This window comes from Lonchura striata, chromosome 18, assembly GCF_050655825.1.
Source record: "Lonchura striata isolate lonStrDom1 chromosome 18, ASM5065582v1, whole genome shotgun sequence".
In the NCBI taxonomy this organism is placed as follows: domain Eukaryota; kingdom Metazoa; phylum Chordata; class Aves; order Passeriformes; family Estrildidae; genus Lonchura; species Lonchura striata.
In genome coordinates, this window is record NC_140720.1 from 6,370,698 (window position 1) to 6,391,070 (window position 20,373).

At 40.2% G+C, this 20,373-nt stretch overlaps 1 long non-coding RNA gene across 1 annotated transcript; it reads right to left on the minus strand.

Annotated features, from left to right (window-relative positions):
• Positions 1 to 3,462: 3,462 nt before the first annotated feature.
• On the minus strand, positions 3,463 to 7,892 carry LOC146765823 (uncharacterized). Its single transcript, XR_014949322.1, has 2 exons — positions 6,222 to 7,892; positions 3,463 to 5,653 (listed from the first exon to the last, which is right to left on the minus strand). It is a non-coding gene; the product is annotated as an uncharacterized LOC146765823 (long non-coding RNA).
• Between the last annotated feature and the right edge of the window lie 12,481 nt (positions 7,893 to 20,373).

Consider the following 20,373-nt stretch of genomic DNA (forward strand, 5'->3'; position numbering starts at 1 on the left):
AAACACACTTGCCCAATTAAATCAGGAATGCTTTTTGAGTTACATGGTACTGGTGCATAGCAGGACACTGCATTTACACATTGCTATGTGCTACAAGTTTAGTTTACTTTTCAAATTATTTAGGTTCATGATAAAAATTTCTTATATCTCACTCTGAGGTGCAATATAAGTTTCTCTGCCTTGAGCAAGCAAGCGTGAAAAACTTAATTTGTGCACTTTTTAAAATTAAAAAAAATACTTGAAAAATGAGGTCTTCAGATTGATGTTGTCATCTCTAAGTGTTCTGAAATGCAATAAAACTAGAAATAATTTTGTCTGTTGTCCCAAACCAAAACAAATCAGCCAACCTCCAAATCCTTACATCTCGAATGTGTGGTATAAGAACTTGAGCTACAGGAATCAACAAGCATCAAACCTGAATCAAGCTGGTATTTTCAGTACCAGAGCAATCTTGATTAGTTGGGCACCATTGCAATTATCAGTGTGGAAATCAATCCTGGAAGAAACACAGATCCTCAATCACTGCCCATTAGCAGCAGGTATGGCCTTTACCAAGGAGTTCATTTTTATCTTCATGACACTCCCACGGCCACCTGAAGTGCAAAACATCTCTCAGGAAGAGCTTAGTTCAGCACTGCTGCTTCTCATTTTCTTAGTGCTTAAAGAGAAACAAGAACTAAACACAGATTCTTTAAAAATACACATACAGAAAAAAATTTTGGGGCAATGCATACAAATTCAATTGAAATGTAAACTTTAAGGAATTTAGAGATTTTAGAGGAGCTAAGATTTTAGTTAGAAATAAGCCTTACTAGAGTTAATTAAAATAATAATAATAAATGAGTAGGCTTTGATGAAGTCAAGAGTTAGTAGTTAACTAATAATTGATTGCTTTTCAGCACAATGTTTAGTTAGCTGGGTTTATAATGAAGAATATAGAAACTGATAAATAGCTTTTAGGAACATAAGACAATTGTGGGCCTCCTCTGTTCTGAAACCAATTGAAGACAAGGAATGGGAGTTCTACCAAGAGTTCATTTGTCATATTTGCATTGAAAAGGTAGAAAGGTCAGAAGGAGGAAGACTTCATTGACTTCCTCATTTTGGGACCCCTCCCCATGAAAGGGACACTGACCCATTTCAAGGGACAAACCACGCATGTTGAATGTCTTTTGGAGTGATTAGCATACAAAGTGGGGAATGGGATGTACCAAAATTATTAATATGGATTTGTATTTTGTGTATTCAATACTTGTATGGATAGAAAGACTCTGTAATCACCTGGAAGCTGCGGTGTGGATTTGGGAGCTGTCCCACACACAATAAACACAAACTTCCTAACTTTAAACTGTTAGAGAGTTTTTGTCCATCACAGTTGGATATCGGTACTAGATCAATATCTATATTTTTTTAATAAATCACAATCAATTCAGCAATATTTGATTGCCTGCAAATAGTTGTGCTGGCTGATGGAAGAAGCATCCAAAAGCTTCATGGGCTGGCAGAAACTCATCACCCACGGAGCCCTGGTTCCAATCCAAGCCATGCTATGCCACGCTGCTCACATGGCCCTTCCTGTCCTAATTAACCAGGAGTCTCAGCTGAGTTCTCTGCTGGATTTTAATTACAGCATTATTAGTTCATGGGGGGAAAAAATTTGACAGATGTTTCAGGTTGGTTGTAGCAAATTAAAAGACAGGTCCTTGCTAGAAAAACTCAGGAATGATTAAAAAGTGAATGGTGGAGGTTTCACTGCTTTTCATGAGCAGTGTGCAGAATACCAGCTACTTTTCTGCAGTGCAAGGGGACTTCTCAGCATAAAAATAAAAATTGCAACAGGTTTGGATCTGTTTTTTAAAAAGCTTATAAACATGAGTTCTTAGTTTGGTTTTTAGCTTTTGCTACAGCCATTTTGCTCCTCTTTCCTCTATAAATAAAAACACCTATTTTTTAGGTTCTAATTTAAGAAAAAATTGTGTGATGCCAAGATAAACAATAGAACTAGTTGATTACTCAGCAATTATTGTTAGACTAAGCATCTCTCATAAAGAAAACCATTAATTTTCATCTCTTTTAAGGGATAACAAATGTCATAACTTTACTAATAACTTCAGTTGCCTGACAAAGCACTTTTGAAACAAGTTTGAATGAAACAAATGCATTACAGCAAACACAGGCAGGGCCTGAAAAGATGCCAAGGTCAGGATTTTAAGAAAAACAAGAAGAAACTAGTGCCATGAATCTGAGCTCTCCATCAATTATTCTATTCCATGCAAGACTTTATCTACGCTCTCGGTGAGCCTCATCCATCGGGGTGACATGGAGAGTGTCAGGTGAACTGAGGAAAGAGGCTTTCAGCAGACAGTGAGGTAATTTGGATGCAGGTTCTGTCTGCTGGGATGGTTTCCTGCTTGAGAAGAAAAAGTTACAGTTTTTGTTTGCATTGTTTTATTTGCATTTTTATTCTGTTCTGTTTTTTAAACTAAGATACATATGCAATTTATGGCTCCATCCTCTTCAGAAAACCATTTTGGATTTTTGTCATGTGTAAGTTCCATATAAAACCAAGAAAGTGTTGAGATTTCCCTAATGCTTTTGTTTTTTCTTTAGCAAAACAGCAGTTTAAACTATGCTTCTCATCCAAGTATATCCAGAAACTATTCAAAGACAAAAAAATCATTAGGTTTCATTATAAGCATGCAGGACCTGATATATTGATAATTTCAGAACTAGAATTTTGGACAGTTTTGATTTTGACAAGTCAGTGTTTGCTCATCAGGGGTGTTTTGTTGGAAAAATTTCCCATCAGCTGCAGGTTTTATTACACATTAATTACCTCACAGATAGGAAATGAAAAACCCAACCCAAAACCTCTTTCCACTAGTGGTGACAGTTATGGGGAACTGCCAAAAGACCCCACTTGAAAGGCAGTGATTTTCCTACTATTGGAGTGCAGGATGTAGAGAAAATTATGCAACTTGTTTAATGGAAAGAATCAACCATATATCTGCCAGTTAATAGAATAAACAAATAAGTGCAGATTTTAATGCTGTAACTCAGTGAAAGCTGAAAACATCTTCCCCTGTTTCTAGGGGAGGCAAATGTCACCTGGGCTCCTAAACTGGACATAGAAACAAAGGATGCTTGTGGTTGGACTGAACCTTCTGAGTAAAAAGGATTCAGATTTCTTTAATTTACACCACACTGGGCATGGTCAGTGCAGGTGGCTCTGACCTGTGGGGCAGCTACACAGCCCTAGCTGTTAATCTGGGACTCAGAGATTAACACGTGGCCTAAATGGAGATTTGTGGCACTGTCACCCCTGGGCCATCCTGAGCTCCAGTCTGTGCAGCAGAGGAGCACACAGCTTTCCTGGGGAGCTCCTCTGCACTGCACTTTCATAGAAACTCCTGGATGCTGGCCTGTCATGGAGCCTGAGCTCACTGAAGTTAGACTCAGTAAGGAGAGAAATTGCAGAAGGTACATCCTCTGAATCAGGGAGTTAGTGCTGGTTGCTGCTCTGAAACTTAAGGTCAAAATCTCTGAATCTCTAATCAGAACAGCTGTAAACCTCAGAATGCACTCCCTGCTTTGGCTGCACCTCCACACTGATGTTTTTGGCAAACAGTGTAGTACATTTTACCCAGGCAGTTGGAGCTCTGGCATTTGCAAGACCATGCAGCTACAAGTAATTTAATGTTGTGTGAAACACATATCATTATGTCTAAAAGGAACAGTTCATGTGCTGCAGGAATCCCACTGCTATTTCCAAAAGCAGAGCATGGTTTGGGATGCACTGTGCATACTCACTCTAAGAGACAGCACAAGTCCTGCAGACAAACAGGAAATTTCTGCTTGTATATACTTCATCTTTCACCACAGCTCTCTCTGGGTAATGATGCAGTATTGCCAGCAGTGGAGGGTTTTTTTACTGAAATATTTAATACGGAATAGTATCAAAATTATTTGATGATTTGCTCTTTTTATCATGATCAATATGTCAGAGGTCTTCCCATACTAGACCATCACATCAAGTCTGCTGCTGCTTCTACTGTGGTCACTCCTGGAAACAGGCAGTTCTTCCATCTTTTCTATTAATTCATACACTCATTTTTCCTTGCAACGACACTCGTTTATATCCTTTCCCTACTTCTGATCTTGTGAGTAGAAAGACTCCAAAATGGTACACATAGGTCTGCTCAAAAAGAAATGCAGAGTTGAACTGTACTTTTGGCCTCTCAGCTTAAGGGAATCGCATGCTTTGGCTTTACACTGATGCTTTCTAAGGACCACTGCTGAATTTTGGTATGGATTTGCACATCCAGTAGATAAGGAAGGATGGCTGGTGCTCTCCCTGCATGTTTGGTTCCACACAAAGCCCAAAGCCAGGAGCTGTCCATGGTTTGGTGCAGGCTGTTCTCATCATTAAACACAGCCCTGGGCTCCCACTGACACACTTGATAAATCATTGGCTCTGGCAGCCCTGCTTCAAGAGCTTTTGAGATCCAGCAATAAGTAACTCAACTATAAATTGCCACACTTCTCTCAAATTGAGATTTTGCGTCAGAAAATGCTCCTGAATAGTCAAAGTGGATATCAATACCTGTCGTGGGTCAAATGGGAAGAAGGGGAGAAGATGAGAATGAAGAAAATGCTATCAAGTGTAACAGAAAGCAAATAACTCTTTAGCTCATGGTGAGATGTCATTTGACAAGGCAGCATCCTGCAGAAGAGAAGAATGAAACTTAATTCCTGATGCACTGCATGCATGCTCACACACTCACCTTCCTCAGATACTTGTCCCCTTGTATTCTGCTGAATTTGCCCCAAATAATTTCTCTCATTTCACAGAAGGCCCAGTATACATTCCTTATTTGATTTAATATTTCCTCACCTTGTTCCTCTGTTACTTTTGGCCTCTTGGAATCTTTGCCAGGCCCACTTCTCCAACCTTTCTTCTGGCAGAATAGTCGCCTAAAGTGTTTTCCATTCACTTATTCCTGGAACTATGTCCACAATAAAGATTTCTTCTGGAATGAACTGAAACATCCAGCTAGCAAAAGGCACTGATACCATTGCTCTTTTGACCAGTTGCTTACAGAGCACTTCCACCCAGGCTTTGCATCACTGCAGTGGAAGTGCTTGTTCTGCAGTCTTGTCTGCAGGGCAGACCTTTCCAGGCTGGCGAATCTGCACACAATTTCCCCCCAGCCAGCTGTACCTGTATGGATCAGAGATCAGACCATTGCCCCTGAACAGCTCAAACCTTCCCCCTGCACTACTTGTAACGCTCTCTGGTGCTCAAGTTCTCAGCAATTATAAATGATAGCACCTATCAATTGTAGCTGCTTAGATGTTCCCCACTGCTACAATAATGAATGCTTTACACTCCTTAATCCACTTACCTTTCAATCCCACATTGAAGTTCTGAAGCAACAATAGGAAGATTAAATGTTGGAGCTGTTAATTTCTCCAAAATCCTTCTTCTGATGCCTAGTTCTAGAGAACTGATGTGCTCATAGCTGTGGCTTGACCAGAGACTGGAAAATATTGCATCCATGCCTGCCCACAAAGCCTTTTGCTGTGACTGAACTGAACTGCTTGGCCCCTAATTTCCACTTGCCTTTGGGAGCAGTAAGAAACTGGTGCTCTCCTGTAAACAGCAACAGAGGATTCTCACTGGAAATATGAAGATTTATGCCTTTCATAGAATCAGCTTCCTAAAGCACATAGAAATTATGTGAGGGTGCTGAGGGTGCCTCCTTAGTATGTAGCCACTGTGTTTTAATTCTGCACTCCATCCATTGAGCCTTTCTCTCTTAAGCATCGTAGGAAGTCTGAGCATCATTGGGATTTGAACTTTGTTCGCTACCTGTAAATTCCTGTTTTTATCTAGATAGAAGGAATTTGGCCAAAGTTACACAGGAGACCTGTTGTAAATTAGAGAATTGAGCTTAAGCCTCTTATATCTTAGAGGAGCAGCCTGACTGCTGCTTTCAGAAGAGCTTCAGTACATTACACCAGCTAAGTGTCTGGCTCAATCACTATTCTGTGGATTACCAGAGGGCAGATTAACTGGAGTCTATTGAATTTTTAAAACATAAAATAAATACCTCCTATAAGCTCCTAACAGGTTTCTCCTAGCAAGGTTTTGAGGAATTTCCACCTTACTAATTCTGCATGTGTATAAATGCACAGAAATTGATAGTACATGAACTTACCTAGTGGTAGAGCAGAGACTCATAACATTATTTATGGCTAATGAAAGTCAATGTCATTCCTGACATCCCAGATAAATCATGTTTTCCATTGCAATACACAGATGGACTGGAATATAGTTAGCATTTAGTCTGCTAGGCAAGAATAACATCAGCCCTTTCAAATTGGAATTCTCTAACCACCCATGAACGATAACATGTTGTGCATTTACCATCAATTTTCTGACTTTGTGGGGAACAGGAACTGAGAGCAAGGTAGACAGAGCATCTCATGCAGTGCCTTGTTACTTCTAATTTCTTTACTGTGAGTCTGTGCACACCCCTCAGCTGAACCAAATCCCTTTCAGCTGCAGCTGATAATGCAACACCCACAGCTCAAGGTCGCTACCTGGAAATTGGTGCTTGCTTTTAACTGGACTCACTTCAGTGGTATTAAGCTTCAAGTGCTGCTTACTTTTTTGACTTGATTAACAATGCACCATCCTTTTGTGAACAGGGCACTTGAGCTGCAGTTAGACCCTCACTGTTCCCACTGCTCAAATCAGTTGAAGAAAATGTGCAATATTGTCAGCAGACTTTTGAATACAGATGTGTTTACTTGCACCAGCAAGGTGATTGCTGGTTTCTTGGTGTTTTAAGTAATTCCTGTGGCAATGGAATACAGATATAATAAAGGAAATTAATTCTACTGCAACAGCCTGAAATAGCAGTGCAATGGTGAGAGGTGCCATGGCACAGATGCAGCACACAGCATGCTGATGGTGCTGGAAGACCAAATAAAAGTAATCTTTCCACTGCTCTTCTTCTAATGCTTTTCTTTCTGAGGCCTAGAGGCAAGCCCAGTAGAGCACAGCTAATTACAGCTCTGATCTTTAAGCACTGCCTGGCTGGGGGAGCGCTCACATACACGGATGTGGGGCTGCTGCAAGGAACAGCCCAATACTGCACACCTGGGTGAGGAGATCCCTTTCGAAGCCTTTCTGTTCAACAGAGACCAAGACCTTTGTGTCTGCACACTGAAACTGTATTGAAAACCCCAGCCCAATTGCAAAGTGAAAGAGAAAAACCCATTGAGGAAACAGGAATGACCTTTGCTGGTGCCCAAGGATGTTTAACTTCTCGATTCAGCCGGTCAGTTTGGACAACTCAGTTTGCCAAGGCCTTTGTAATTTCCCTTGTCCTTATGAAGATGGTTAATATTTAACTATCAGTTGAGTCAATGTTTACTCCCCTGTATTTTTTTCCAGTTCTTTCTATATTTCTGGTTGTAAACATACGTTCCACAGAATGATTTTATGTTTTTAACCAGAAAATCTTAGTGCTTAGCCCTTTTCCTCTTTAAAAAGAAACTTATTAGGGGTTTCATTTTGATTAGGAGCATCACCCAACGAACCTCCATAAACAGTCACTCATTCAATATATCCTCTACATTCCCAAATAAAAATGTTTTGCTTAATGTGTGCTTTATCTAATGCAAAATGTATTTTTTTTCTAGTCTATACACATTTCTATACCTGGGCAAAGCACTGCTGTACCCACTTAGGAGTTACATTTCAGATAGTCACAAGTTCTCACTTAGAGGATTGAGGAGTCTTTGGACTGTCCTCAGGAATTAGTTTTTCCTCAGGATGAGGCGTCATCACATGAAATCATGGGATATCCATGAGCTTGGTAATATGGAAAACTCTTTAATCTTTCAGCATTATCAATGATTTTCCAAATATTTCTCTACATTCCTGGCATCAAGGTAAGAACAACAGCCCCTGATTGCTGAGGAGTATTTTTGGCTAATTGGCAAAACATTAACAAATACAATCCTGTTATGCAGCACCTCCTCTTCCTCTTTTAATCCACCAGGACTAAAGTATCCACCTCCAAATATAGACACATCCAAATTCTAATCAGAAATGGTATTTAATGCCCCAAAATTACTTATCAGGACTCTGTTAAATCAGAGATAGTGCAGTGCAGATTATAAAAGGAGGATACAGGAGCAGGACTCTTGGAATCTTTCTTTAAAGCTGGCTTGCTGTGGTCTCAGGGAAAAATAGAAAAAATAATCACTTCTATGATGCAATTTACTCATCTGAAAAAAATGAGATAACTTCACCAATCTACTTCACAGGCACTGTGTCAGTCCTTAATAATACTTGTGAAACTATCCAGTGATCTCTTGGCAAGAAGTGTTGTGATGGAGCCCAAATGTCAAAAATTGCTTTCAAATCAGAGAGTGAATAGTGTGCACCAGACAGACAGGGGATGGTGCTGCAGTGATTTTCACTGTGATGCCTCTCTTACTGTTTCATCTCCTTTATTACCTTTTCCAAGGCCAATTTTGATGAGTTAGCATTGCCTAGTACTTTCTTCCTCCCTCCAAAATTTCACATGTCCTCCTTAGCCCTGCTCCCTTTTCAATTTTTTTTTTTTCCTCACAAACTGCTCATGAATTGCCTTGGCAGTGAGTAAAGTGTAAGTACTTTTAGAATATGGTTTATGGTTCAGTGGCCATCAGCAAATGCTGTCAGAGCTGATACCCTTCAGCTGGGAGGGAGCAGCAGCTTCTCTCACGCCATCCCTCACCTGCTGTGGTGCTGGAGGGGAGCCAGGACAGGAAAGTTTATTCCTAAGAGTTCCCACTGGCCATGAAATTTGAGTACTCAAATAACTATGGTATCCCACACTGATGAAAATAATCAGCTTTTGAGGCAGCTCCATGTGGAACTGGAAGAGTTTTGGTTGTCCAGGTATACGCCCAGGGCTGCCAGGAGGATGGGACAGAATTTGGGTGAGGACAGGAAAACAAAGGATCATTACTGCTGTAAAATATAAAAACATGGACAACCACATCTCTCTCTTTTTTTCTATACCATGCTAAAGAAGTAACTAGATTTATCTCAGAAGTTTAATACCATACTTGAATGTTGAACTAGAGCCTCCTAAATACAAAAAAATGACTGAAGAGACCACACTGGCAAAAATCCACTCATAATGACACATTTAAGCTGCATAAAAACAAGTAGGAGCTCTTCCAGCTCTAGCCTAGAGGTGGACCACAGGGTCCATTGTTTTCCCATTGGCATAAGAAAATTAATATTGCTTCTGTCTTACTCCTGCTTTTAGTTCTGCTTAAGTACTGACAGGGCAAATTCAGCTTTACTAGAGCAACAAGAAGAATTTAGCAACAGAGTTAATACAGAAAGTTGATGAAAGAATCAAAGAAAGATCAAACTCTTTCATATTTTAAATTTATTCTAAGTGTTTTTGAAACACACATGGAATTTTTATCTAACCTACATCCCACAAACATAAACAAAACCCTCCTGAAAAATTTCTGGATGATTGCACAGAAGAAGGGATATATCCAAGCATCTGGGCAGCAGGAAAAGAAGGTCAGACATATCTCCTGGTTTTGTAACAAAGACCAGAAACATCATATTTAATTTCAGATCTCCCTGTTTCAATCAACTCTGCTTTTCCTCTGTGCACATGCTTCCTCTGAGGGCTTTCCTGCTAAGACTGCAGCAGCAGCTTGGGTTTAAGCCTGCATCAAGCTGGTTTCTAAAAACCAGTAAACACACTTGGAAGCTACAAAGACACAGTGTATTTCTTGCTGCCCTGCTTATCAGTCACAGTCAACAATTTATAGCTGCTCTTGGCAAAAGAAATTAAACTACTGCATGTCCTAAATAGTGCAGGAGCCAAGCGATTCTATTCCAAGGTTTAGGCACAAAACCTGGTTGTGTGTCAGGTAAGCTGAAAATTTAGTACATCTCAATTTTCTGAAAAAGTTTTAAATTACTTATTGAGAATTCAGCCTTCAGTCTTAGAAAAGTCAAAACTGCTGTGTTAAATTATCCACTTTAAACAGGATGTGCTGAATTACTTTCATATTAGAACAGAAGCTCCATTATTGATGGGGCTACAGATGCTCAGGCTGAGCCTTTTACTTACTCCAAAATCGAATTCAGATTGCCTTGTGAGAGGGACTGTTGCCCTGATTCTTAAGATTTCCTAAAGCCTTCTGAGTTTACATTCTGTTAAAAAACTTTCCCACACATTTTCTATAACAACATATTGTTTTGCATTCCTTTGTGCGGGTGGAGGAAGTTGATGTACTGGTGGTTTGTCCAATGTCTTTGGAGAGGTGGCCCATTCACTCTCCAATCCACTGTCACCTTTAGAAAAATATAAAAGTTAAAGTCAAAGAATAAACCTTCTTTTTTTACCTTGCCATCCCAGTAGCTCGTGTTGTGTTTTCTTGTGTCCTATAGCGACAAGGGACCAATCTGATTTTTATTTGTGCCTCAGCATAAGTTACGGATGAGGTGAAGAATTCCTGTAAGGACTGTAGGTGTGCTGTTAGCCCAGTCCCTGGGAGGCTTCTCCTGGCAGCCAGTCCAGGGAGAGGAAGGAGAGGAAGCTCCCAGGATGGGGCTGGGATGGGTTTTGTGTTGCAGGAGAGAAGATTTAGTCACATTTCTACAAACACTTCTTCCCACAGATCATCAGCACAGTTGATGAAATTTGTCACAGGCATTTCTTCTATAGATAAACCAGAGTAGAAGTCAGGGTTAATTATATTGCCTTAAGCCACAGGATTTCTCTTTTCAATAACATTGCAGTTGTCTTGGGCTATTAAATACTCCTTACAGCTGCTCCCATGCTGGTTCTCTGGGAAGTGATGCTGGAGATGCTTTGCTGGCCCCTGGCAGCCACATGGATGTTTGCAGGCAAGCTGAGTTGGCCCTTCCAACCTCTGCTTTAGCTTGATGACGGTGGTGGAATGTGAATCACTATTAGCCAGATAATGTGCATATATCCCTCATTAACTCTTTTTCTAATTGTGATAAATCCTCTTTAAATTAGCTTTAAAATGCCAGTGCCATAAACATTCCCTGTTCCTGTTTTGTCTCATGGGAGGATGATGTTTTTCCAGCACCAGGAATTACTATTTAATTGCTTCACTATTTAACCAAGATTAAAGTGAAGACTTGTAGGGATCATTTGCACACAAATATTATTACAAACAGATCCTTTTCCAGAAATACTCTGAAATTTGCAGAGGAGCACTGTGTCAACAGTCACAGCAGAATCATGGAGGGGAATCTTTTGTGGAGCTGCATGTAAGGAAGGTGTCATGACTTGAATATTTTGTTATTTAAACAAAAGGATTATAAGTCCAAGCAGCAGAAGTACCAAGCAAGTAATGAAATTACTCTTTGGGGAGGGCTCAGTGTACATTCTTAAATAGGCTGAAAATTAGCCACAACTCCTTAAGAAGTCTGCTTGGAACAAAAGCCAAATTTAAATTCTGAAGTTAATTTAATAATGTGGAATACATCTTAAGATTTCTGGTCCACAAATTCCCTCAACTCATTTGGTTTAGTTTATTGGGTTTTTTTTTTTTTAGTGTATAAAGTTGGCATTTTACCTTGTGCACGTTTCTTTATCTCTTGATTGCATTCAGTTTAATATTTTATTCCTGTTTCAAATGTAATACATTTATATATCCCAATCTCCCTGGATGATGGCAGATTAAACAAAAGCTGCACACAGCACAAAGTCTGTTTAGGAGCTGCCAGGAACAGTCTCCTGTTGCTGCGAGCAGCAGCAGCCCTGTCACCAGCTCATTCCTTTCTGGGGAAGGCTGGAGGTTTTTTGGGAAGAGCTGTTCTGCAGCATTCCTCTGAACTGCTTGAGCTGGATTTACAGCAGGAGAACAGAGACAGATCCAGCCACATTCTGAGCCAAATTCTGAGCCAAATTCAAGAACTATCGTTTGGAATTTGTGGTGCTTCCTGACCTTTTGAAAGTGTTCCCCAAGCAGCTGCAGGAGGATTTAACAGGCAGATCCAAGAAATCTCCAGTCAGCACAGGACCTCTCCTGCCTTTCAGGAGCTGGGGATTTTTCTGCTGCATCCATGAGCATGCCACAAAAAACTCTCCCAAAAATCTTTAAAGAAGGACACTTCTGAGAAAAGCAAAATCGTTCTTCATGGCCTGTCCTGTTTCTGTATGGCTCATGATGTCCCAGCTACAACAGACTGGCCACTCTCCAGTGCTTCATTAAAATGTGTCTCTGTGCTTTATTAACATCTGTCAGACACGGTTTATTCATTTTTCTTTCATCTTGCCTTGGAGAGCACCATGTGAGACACCAAGTGCTCTGCTTTATTTTCATACTATGTGCATGTACTTCCAGGTTTTTAATCCACTGCTCTGTATTCAGTGAGGAAAAGATATTCAGAGATGCCTGGTGGGTTTCGATAGGGAAGATGGAAAGGTCTGATGGAATCATTTACTCTTGGTACATTGCTTTGCAGCCTCAGACCAGCAGCCAGAAAAGCTCTGCTTGCTGCATCGAAGGGGGGACATTGCCGTGCACCACAGAGGATTTGTGTCAGGAGGACAAATCCACTCAGATCAAATTCTCAGGCCCAGGACCTCAGGATATTTTGTAAGTCATATTCTTGCAGCAGTAAAGCTAAATATTTTCATGGCTCCTGGGAAAACCTGAGTATATTGACATGGCATTGTAGAGGTAAATAACACAGCAGTGCACAGCAAATTTCAGATAGAGAATTGGACCTTGTCTACACCAATGTTCTTCACTTAAATAGCAGCATTTTGTTTGTTTCAAATGCTACTGACAATGAACTTTGACTCATCTGTAAAAGAAATGGGAGTGAGGACAGAGAGAAAATTTTACCTAACATTGGATGCTCACTCATACACCAAGGGCCAAACACTTTTCCAAAACAAATCAAACAGCAGTTTTATTTATTAACAGCCTAATTTTCCAGACACTGAAGTTTATATTTTACTTGTGTAATGTTGAGTATTGCTTTTATGAGGCATCTCCATGTGACAAAGCTGATGAATGTCAGACTGTCTGCAAACAAGAAAATGCTGTCACAGGCCACAGGAACACAGGGATTCCTTTAGCTACACTGGAAATGGCAGCCCTGTGTTTAGGAAATACCCTGTCTCGACTGAGGAGTGAAAAGAGAAGAGCCTTAGAATTGGGAAGCAAGGCTGGAAGGAACTGGATACAATTAATTGGGCACTGAGTAGGATAAAAGAAATGCCTGGAATGATGTACTGCCCATATGGGCTGTGTGAGATCCACTGCTGGCTGGGAAAGGCAGCTCTGCTTGCACTTCAGGAAGTGTGTGCTCTCTCTAAGGAAAGTCACTGCAAGCTCTGGTGGATTTTGCCACAGAGAAAAAAGTAGAAAAAATATATAAAAAGCAGCAAACCATTATTGATTTTTATCTTTCCTTGACTAAGAGCTGTGTCAGATCCAAGCAGTCTTTTTTCCCATTACCATCTCCATTCCCAAGAAGGCCAGACACCTGCACAATTGGTCTAGGTGGTGGGCTCTGCACCAGAAGCTGCTTCACTGTATAAACCAGGGTGAAATGATCTTGCAGTATTTCAGACTGTGACCTTTCAAGTAGACAGACCCAATGATTTTCAGTCAATGCTCCCTCTTCTTGATTTAGAAGCCCATTCAGGATGTAAAAAGGCCAGTTCATTGTGGCAACTCATTATTCCACTGTGCTGCTACATCCTGATAGAGAACAAATGTGACCTTTGCTACAGAAATAGGTTGTTGTGGGCAGGAAAAGTTCACTTTGAGTGACACCATGAATGCTAACTCTCTAACTCTCCTGCAGACAAAGATGGTATGGGGGCAGAATTTGCAATCAATGCCCAACTTCACAAGCCCACTGAAAACCTGTGTGAGAAAACATCTCCCGTCTTCCTATTCCAACATCCAGGACTGAGCACAGGAGCCTTAGGCCTTAGTTTAGTGTCATGTAAGCCCAGAAAATATCCCATGAGTTACTTTATTTAAAGAGATGAGGATCAGTTGAAATTAAAACAACACACACAGTGAACTAATTTGTAGATCTAGAAATGCATTGGCCAATTTCTTGGTGTCAACATGGAAATTGTGTCCTCAGAATTCTGGCTTCAGTTTATGACAGTGAGCACTTAAAAGTGGAAATGCAACTCCATGGGAAGGAAGTTCAGCCCTGAAATCAATGTGCTAATAGTTTCTAAGGAATACACTAATTATGTTCAGTGGCTCCCTATTCAGAAAATTAGTTCCAGGCATAAAATTTGATTCTTGCTTTTCTTCATCACATCAATTTTATTATAATATTATCTGTCCTGGTATAATGAAATATTCTTTATTCTCAGGACTTTTTTCCAACCAGGCAATTAAACAAAAATTTGTATAATCCATTTCACAAAGCCTCATAGAAGAAAAAATAATACTATCCAATACCTATCAGGGTCCAGAACATACAAGCTCACAAAAATTGCTTCTCTGTTCCTCATTTCCCTATGAAATCCAGGTACTTCTGTTCCTGGCCTTCTAAGAGAAAACAATGATGAAGCCATAGGTGAAGTGTGACCATAAATTCACCTACAAGAACTGATGTGCCAGAGAGGACTGTCCACCTGAAGAACACACTGGCCACCACTCTCCAAAAACAGTGTACAAACCCATCAGTAAATTAACCATTCTCCCTAAGAGGAAGGTCTTTGGCATTCTGGAAATCATTACTGGTGTTTGTTTTTTAAGGTTTGTGTGATTACTTGAAAATATTTTGGCTTCAATTACACTTCGTATTGAGCTGATATCTTCATTGACACACATGAATGGTCTCTGTCTTCTTAGCTAAGCTCTAGAGCTGGTCAAAATATGTTCTTTTTCCACCACTTAGGCAACTTTGTATTTTTGATTGAAAAATCCATAGCTTTGTGAACAGCTGAAACACTCAAGTTTGATTTCTAGGCATGTGTGCCTTGAAGTTTGCTCTTATTTGGATCCTCCAAGGGTTAATGAGGATGGTGTTCCTGTGGCAGCATTGGTGGGAAGCAAGTCCCCTTGAAAGGCTGAAGCACTGAAACCCCAAAATTACTTAAAAACTACATTCTTAATAACCACAAGACTTAGTTATCCTTCCTGACATAGTGTTGAGTTGCTCATTAAGCACTGGTCATTACAGTAACCTGACTGCCTTGCTATAGTACTGCTAAAAAGAACTGTTAACTTGGCTTCCTCCCAGACCAGCTCATTCCAGGGAAGCTCCTTCTGTTAGATTTCTTGTTGTGAACAATACCTTTTAATCTGCTGACTTGGATCTGCTCTAAGGTCAGTATTTTTGGGGAAGGAAAAAAAAAAAGAACATGAGAAGATGGAATTTTTAGCACTTACATTTCCCTTGCTGACAGCCAGATGTGCTGTGTGAATAGACCCTCAGAGATCTGGGTGGGATTTTCAGATGTACAAGAGTGATTTAGGAACTCAAATCCCCTCAATTCTCAATGCCTCTCTGTTCCTATCAGACCCCTGCAAACCCAGCCTCACACTGCCCTGGTACACTTGCCCAGACTCCTCTGGGAAGCAAAATTTACATTAATTTTGTAGGTTTATGCTGCAGAATGACAGCTACTGTGAGCTTGGAGCCTGATTACAAGAGGAATCTTTATTCCAAAATACTCTTTTATAATTTAACACCAAATTAATTAAGAAGGTGCATAATCCTTTGCTGCTGTTTTTGCTTTGTTGAAACCAGAGGAATGGATACTTGTGAGCAAATGATCAGAGGGGTAAAATATCCTGTTTGAAATACCACCTTTCTAGCAGGAATCACACTGAATCTGCCTTGGGTTGTGTCTCATTATTCGAATTTCAAACCTTCTTTATTTACTTCAAATAGCTCATCAAATCTCAGAACTTCTACACTGCAAAACATTTCTAAACACCTATTACTCTATGTTGAAACAAAAACACAAGAAAAACACCCAAATGTCCCGGAAATAAAAGAAATTGGGTATGAAAATTGCTGTTTGGTATATCATTTAACACTTTTGTTGTCTTGCATTTTTTATATTATTTCATGGCAGGCTGGTAGCAGTGATTCATTACATGAAATCAGAACATTACAGGTTCAGTCCAGAAGCATTTGTCTTGCTGACAGGGAAGGATCCTTCAGGTCACTGAGCCACTTCCCTGGAACTGCAGGAAACTGCATCAAACACTTAAGCTGGAAATACCCTCAGCAGCTTAACTCCATTCAGCTCTGTAGCACCAGATTTATCAAACCCTGACTATCCCACAATAAAATAAAATCTGCCAGAGGTACAGGAAAGCCTCAAAAGTTAATCTATGCTGCAAATCTATGTTATAAAACACAGCCCAGAAGTATTGACAATGTACCAGGTCCTGGCACTGACACAGATTTTGTGGGGTTCCACGGAATCAAATATTCAAACCAGAAATGTCTGGTTAGTAGAAAACCCTGAACGTATGGGCAGGACATTAATATCTGTATGTGTTGTCTTCTCTGCAGGGTCATTGAAAAAAAAATGAAAATCCCTTGCAGCCTTTTTCATCCAAGCTTCAGTGATCTCAGTGCTCCTGAGAACAACCCTGTTGCTGTGTGACACATATGAACTTGAAAATGTTGCTTCATGTCTCCATGAGTGATACCTTATCATGTCCATGTAATCTCCCACGAAGGAAAACCCACACCTTTGCAGAGTCCAGAACTGTTCCATGACTGATTTGAGATGGTGGTGATGAGAATGAGTTGAACAACTTGAAACTAAGCATCATCTCAACATCAAGAATTTGTTAAGAGTCCTTCAAGGAAGAGCAGATGGCCTGGCAGGGAAACACTGCTTACCTGAAAATGCCCTCTTAAGCTCTGAAAGCATCAGCTGCACTTCACTGGTCCAGAAGACGTCTTTGTACAAAACTCATATCCAATTCTGTTTGTACAAGTCTCTTTCCTGAGCTGTGTTCTTCTATTTCTTGGTCAAGGTAAAAAAAAAAAACCTAACACAATTTGTGAAATAACCAAAGGGAAGCACTCACCTGGATCTACTGTCTCACCAACAATAAAATTGAATTATGTACCCAGCTCCAAAGACTCTTTTGAAGGAGGTATGTAAATATAAAGAGAATTATATCCTATAGCCACCTTTCAGGGAAATCTGTGCACGGGTGAGTGTAATAAAAATAAATTATTATTCATTTGAGCTGTTTGGCATTCTCTGAAGCTTTGCACAGCTTTTTGCAAAGCAGAGAGAAAATTTTGACTTGATTTGGATGACCATGATCTGGCACAGGTGAGTGTTGGTAAAGCCACCTCTTGAAACAGGGCAAAAGACCCACTCTGAACTCAATGAACCCCTCCCAGATCTCATTCAGAATAGCACTCAGTAATTCACCTGTGATGTGCCCTGTGTTTGTTCATTGCTGTCTCTAAGTCTTTCTAATACTGTAAAGAATTTTGAAGCTTTTGCTGTAATTCTAGAGACTGTTATTATTTAACTACTCAGCCTCTGGTGAGTAACTAGAATTTCTGGTTGACCAGTAAAAAGAGCCAAGGTGTTACCTGGTTTGTGAACTCCTGGTTTACAGGAAGGTGCTCCACACCACCAGACACAGTTTTTTTCCTTTCAGAGGCTGCCAAGCAAATGCATGTGTAGAAATAGTTATAAACATATCTGCCGTGCATTCTCTTGGGTTGTCTCTCTCTGAAACTCTAAAAAGAAAAATGCATTTGGGAGTGTGATGTGAATATGGAACATGAATTTCTGATTAGAAGTGTAATTACATTCCCTTTTGATGCCAGCCAATGGTGTTCACATAGGCCAGATCATAACACGTGCACTCGGCAACCTTAAACCTCACCAATTTCTCAGCTGCCATTTGAAGGTAATAAAGGAAATCCGTGTTTTAATTTTTAATATTTTCAATGCCTGTTCTTACAGCCATTATGTACTTTGGGAATGAACAGCTGAATCCATCATCCTCTCTCCAACTCTCTCCAGAGGCATTTTACCTGAACCTTGATGCTTTTTTTCTCCCTCCTACACAGTCTTGCTCTATTTTTACTTTTTATAACCACACTGTATATTACCAATAAGAACATTAACTCATAAAAACATTAACTTATTGGGGGAAAATTATACCATGAGAGTGCATCCAGCTCCCTGTGTATTTTGACATTCCATTTAGCAAATTGTGTTATCATTTTAAGAGTGAGTCATCTCAGCTCTGAACCACTGCAAGGGAGGTAGAAGCCTTGTGAAGAAGAAAATGTGAAGACAGACACATGTATTACATCTGTTTTACATTGTGTTAGAACAGAGTGTCAAAGAACAGAGCTTCATCTCCCACATAAAGGACCTGGATACTGAAATACCAAGGGGCAACTCTCATTGCAGGGCATTTGGTTGAACAGCAGCTGGTGGAGTGGGTGCCTGCACTAGAAATGCCTCAAGAAATGTCAAACTGCAACCAAGTAGAATATTTTTTTTTAATTAAGAAATAAAACAGCAGAAACGAGTGGAAGTTTTGATGTTTCTTCTCAAATCCCATATTAGCATTAGCACTAAACAGATATCCCATGTTCCACAGAAATGGCACTTCTGGCACCTCTTCATGGTTGGCAAATTAAATGATGGCTTCAAATGCAGTAATGGAGCAACCTTGTTTTGGCTGCAATTGGATCTGCAGTTGGCACTAGCTTTCCTTCCCTCCCTGCCATATGGGGAGCTCAGAACAAGGTTCTGCACGTGTTTCCTGCTGAATTATGCCGAGTCACATTGGGGTCAGATTAAAATAGCATTGAAGGGAGGGGAGGAAAAATGAGAAATTAGGAGCAGGGACAAACTCAGTGTTTTCCCAAATTCCAGTTTCACTGGCCAAATTGTTTGAGATTCAACTGGATATGAGTTCCAATAAAATAGCTACATTAATTAGGAGAACTCCCAGTCTGTCTGAAATAACACCGTGTTCTGGACAGAAGATTGGGAGAGGCAGAAGAACTGGCATTGTCTGAAGAAAAGACAGTCTTGAGATAGGCACAAACAAAGGAAAAGAACCCTTTAAATATACCACAAATACTGGGGAAGTTTTCTCTTTTTCCTCTCCTTTCCTGAGGCAATGAGATTTCGGATTTGTTACAGAGTGGGGAAAAAACCCTTATGTCAACTCACACTGCAAGTCTGCAACAACACGTCCACTTAATAGCAAGAACAATGCCTGTCCTGTGGTTTGGATGCATAAAATAGCCACCTTAGGCAGGTCAGGCTCTTTCCATTACAAGGCCATTTCCTGTTGCTAGTAACTTTGCCAGATTTGGACCATTTGAGCTGAAATTCCCTTTTTGACTCTGTCCCAGGATGAGTCTGTCTGCAGTGTTGCCCTGCATGTGCATTTATGCCTAACTGGGATGGCTCATTCTGATCCAAAGAAAAAAAAAATATTATAAAATATTGCTCCAAAACTTCATATCCCACGAAAGGAAAATGACATTAAAATAATCCTTGAGACATTTTTCCTGCCAGAAGAAGAGGAAAGTTTGCTATGTGCAAGGTGGATGCTACTCAAAAAAATTTCTGATGGTAATGCAAAAGAGCTTCCCCCCAGACAAAGTCAGCAATAGACACATGGTAATGCTCTTTCCCAAATTAATTTTAATTTAGAAATATTCTGACACACAATTATTTTCTTTCTCCCATTGAAACTAATGGGACTTTTCCATTAAATTTATGGAGTCTCAAACCCTCATTTGTATTTCTTTAGAATCCTACTGCCCTGTGACACCTCCTAAGGCACCAGGTATTGCAATCCACTTATGTTATTTACTATTTGAAAGACCATTTTTTATCCCTTGACAAGGAGCCGATTATTCTTATTTTCCTGTATCTCAGTACTTTTCTGCTTCATAATTTGAAATTATAATTATTAACAGTTTAGAATAAAACATGAAATTACCCCTGACAGCACCTAGAGCAGAACACACAGAGGAGCTGGGCCATACTCTGTGAGAGGGTCCAGTTGACTCTGCAATTAAATTATGTTACCATGGCAATGGGGAGGCCCAGGGAATAGCTGGGTTGCACTAATTAAGGATGGCACGGCTGGGAGACAATCAGGGGTGACTGCTGAGCAGGAATCCAGCCTCCCCCCCCTCAGAAGACAACAAAGAAGTTGATAAATATTATAAATATTAATAACCATTTGCAACACCTAATTGTGAGGAAGAAGGGGAACGTTACAGGGAAAAATAATGAAGGAAGTGGAGTGTGCATGGCAGTGCCTGTGCAGGGCTACCCA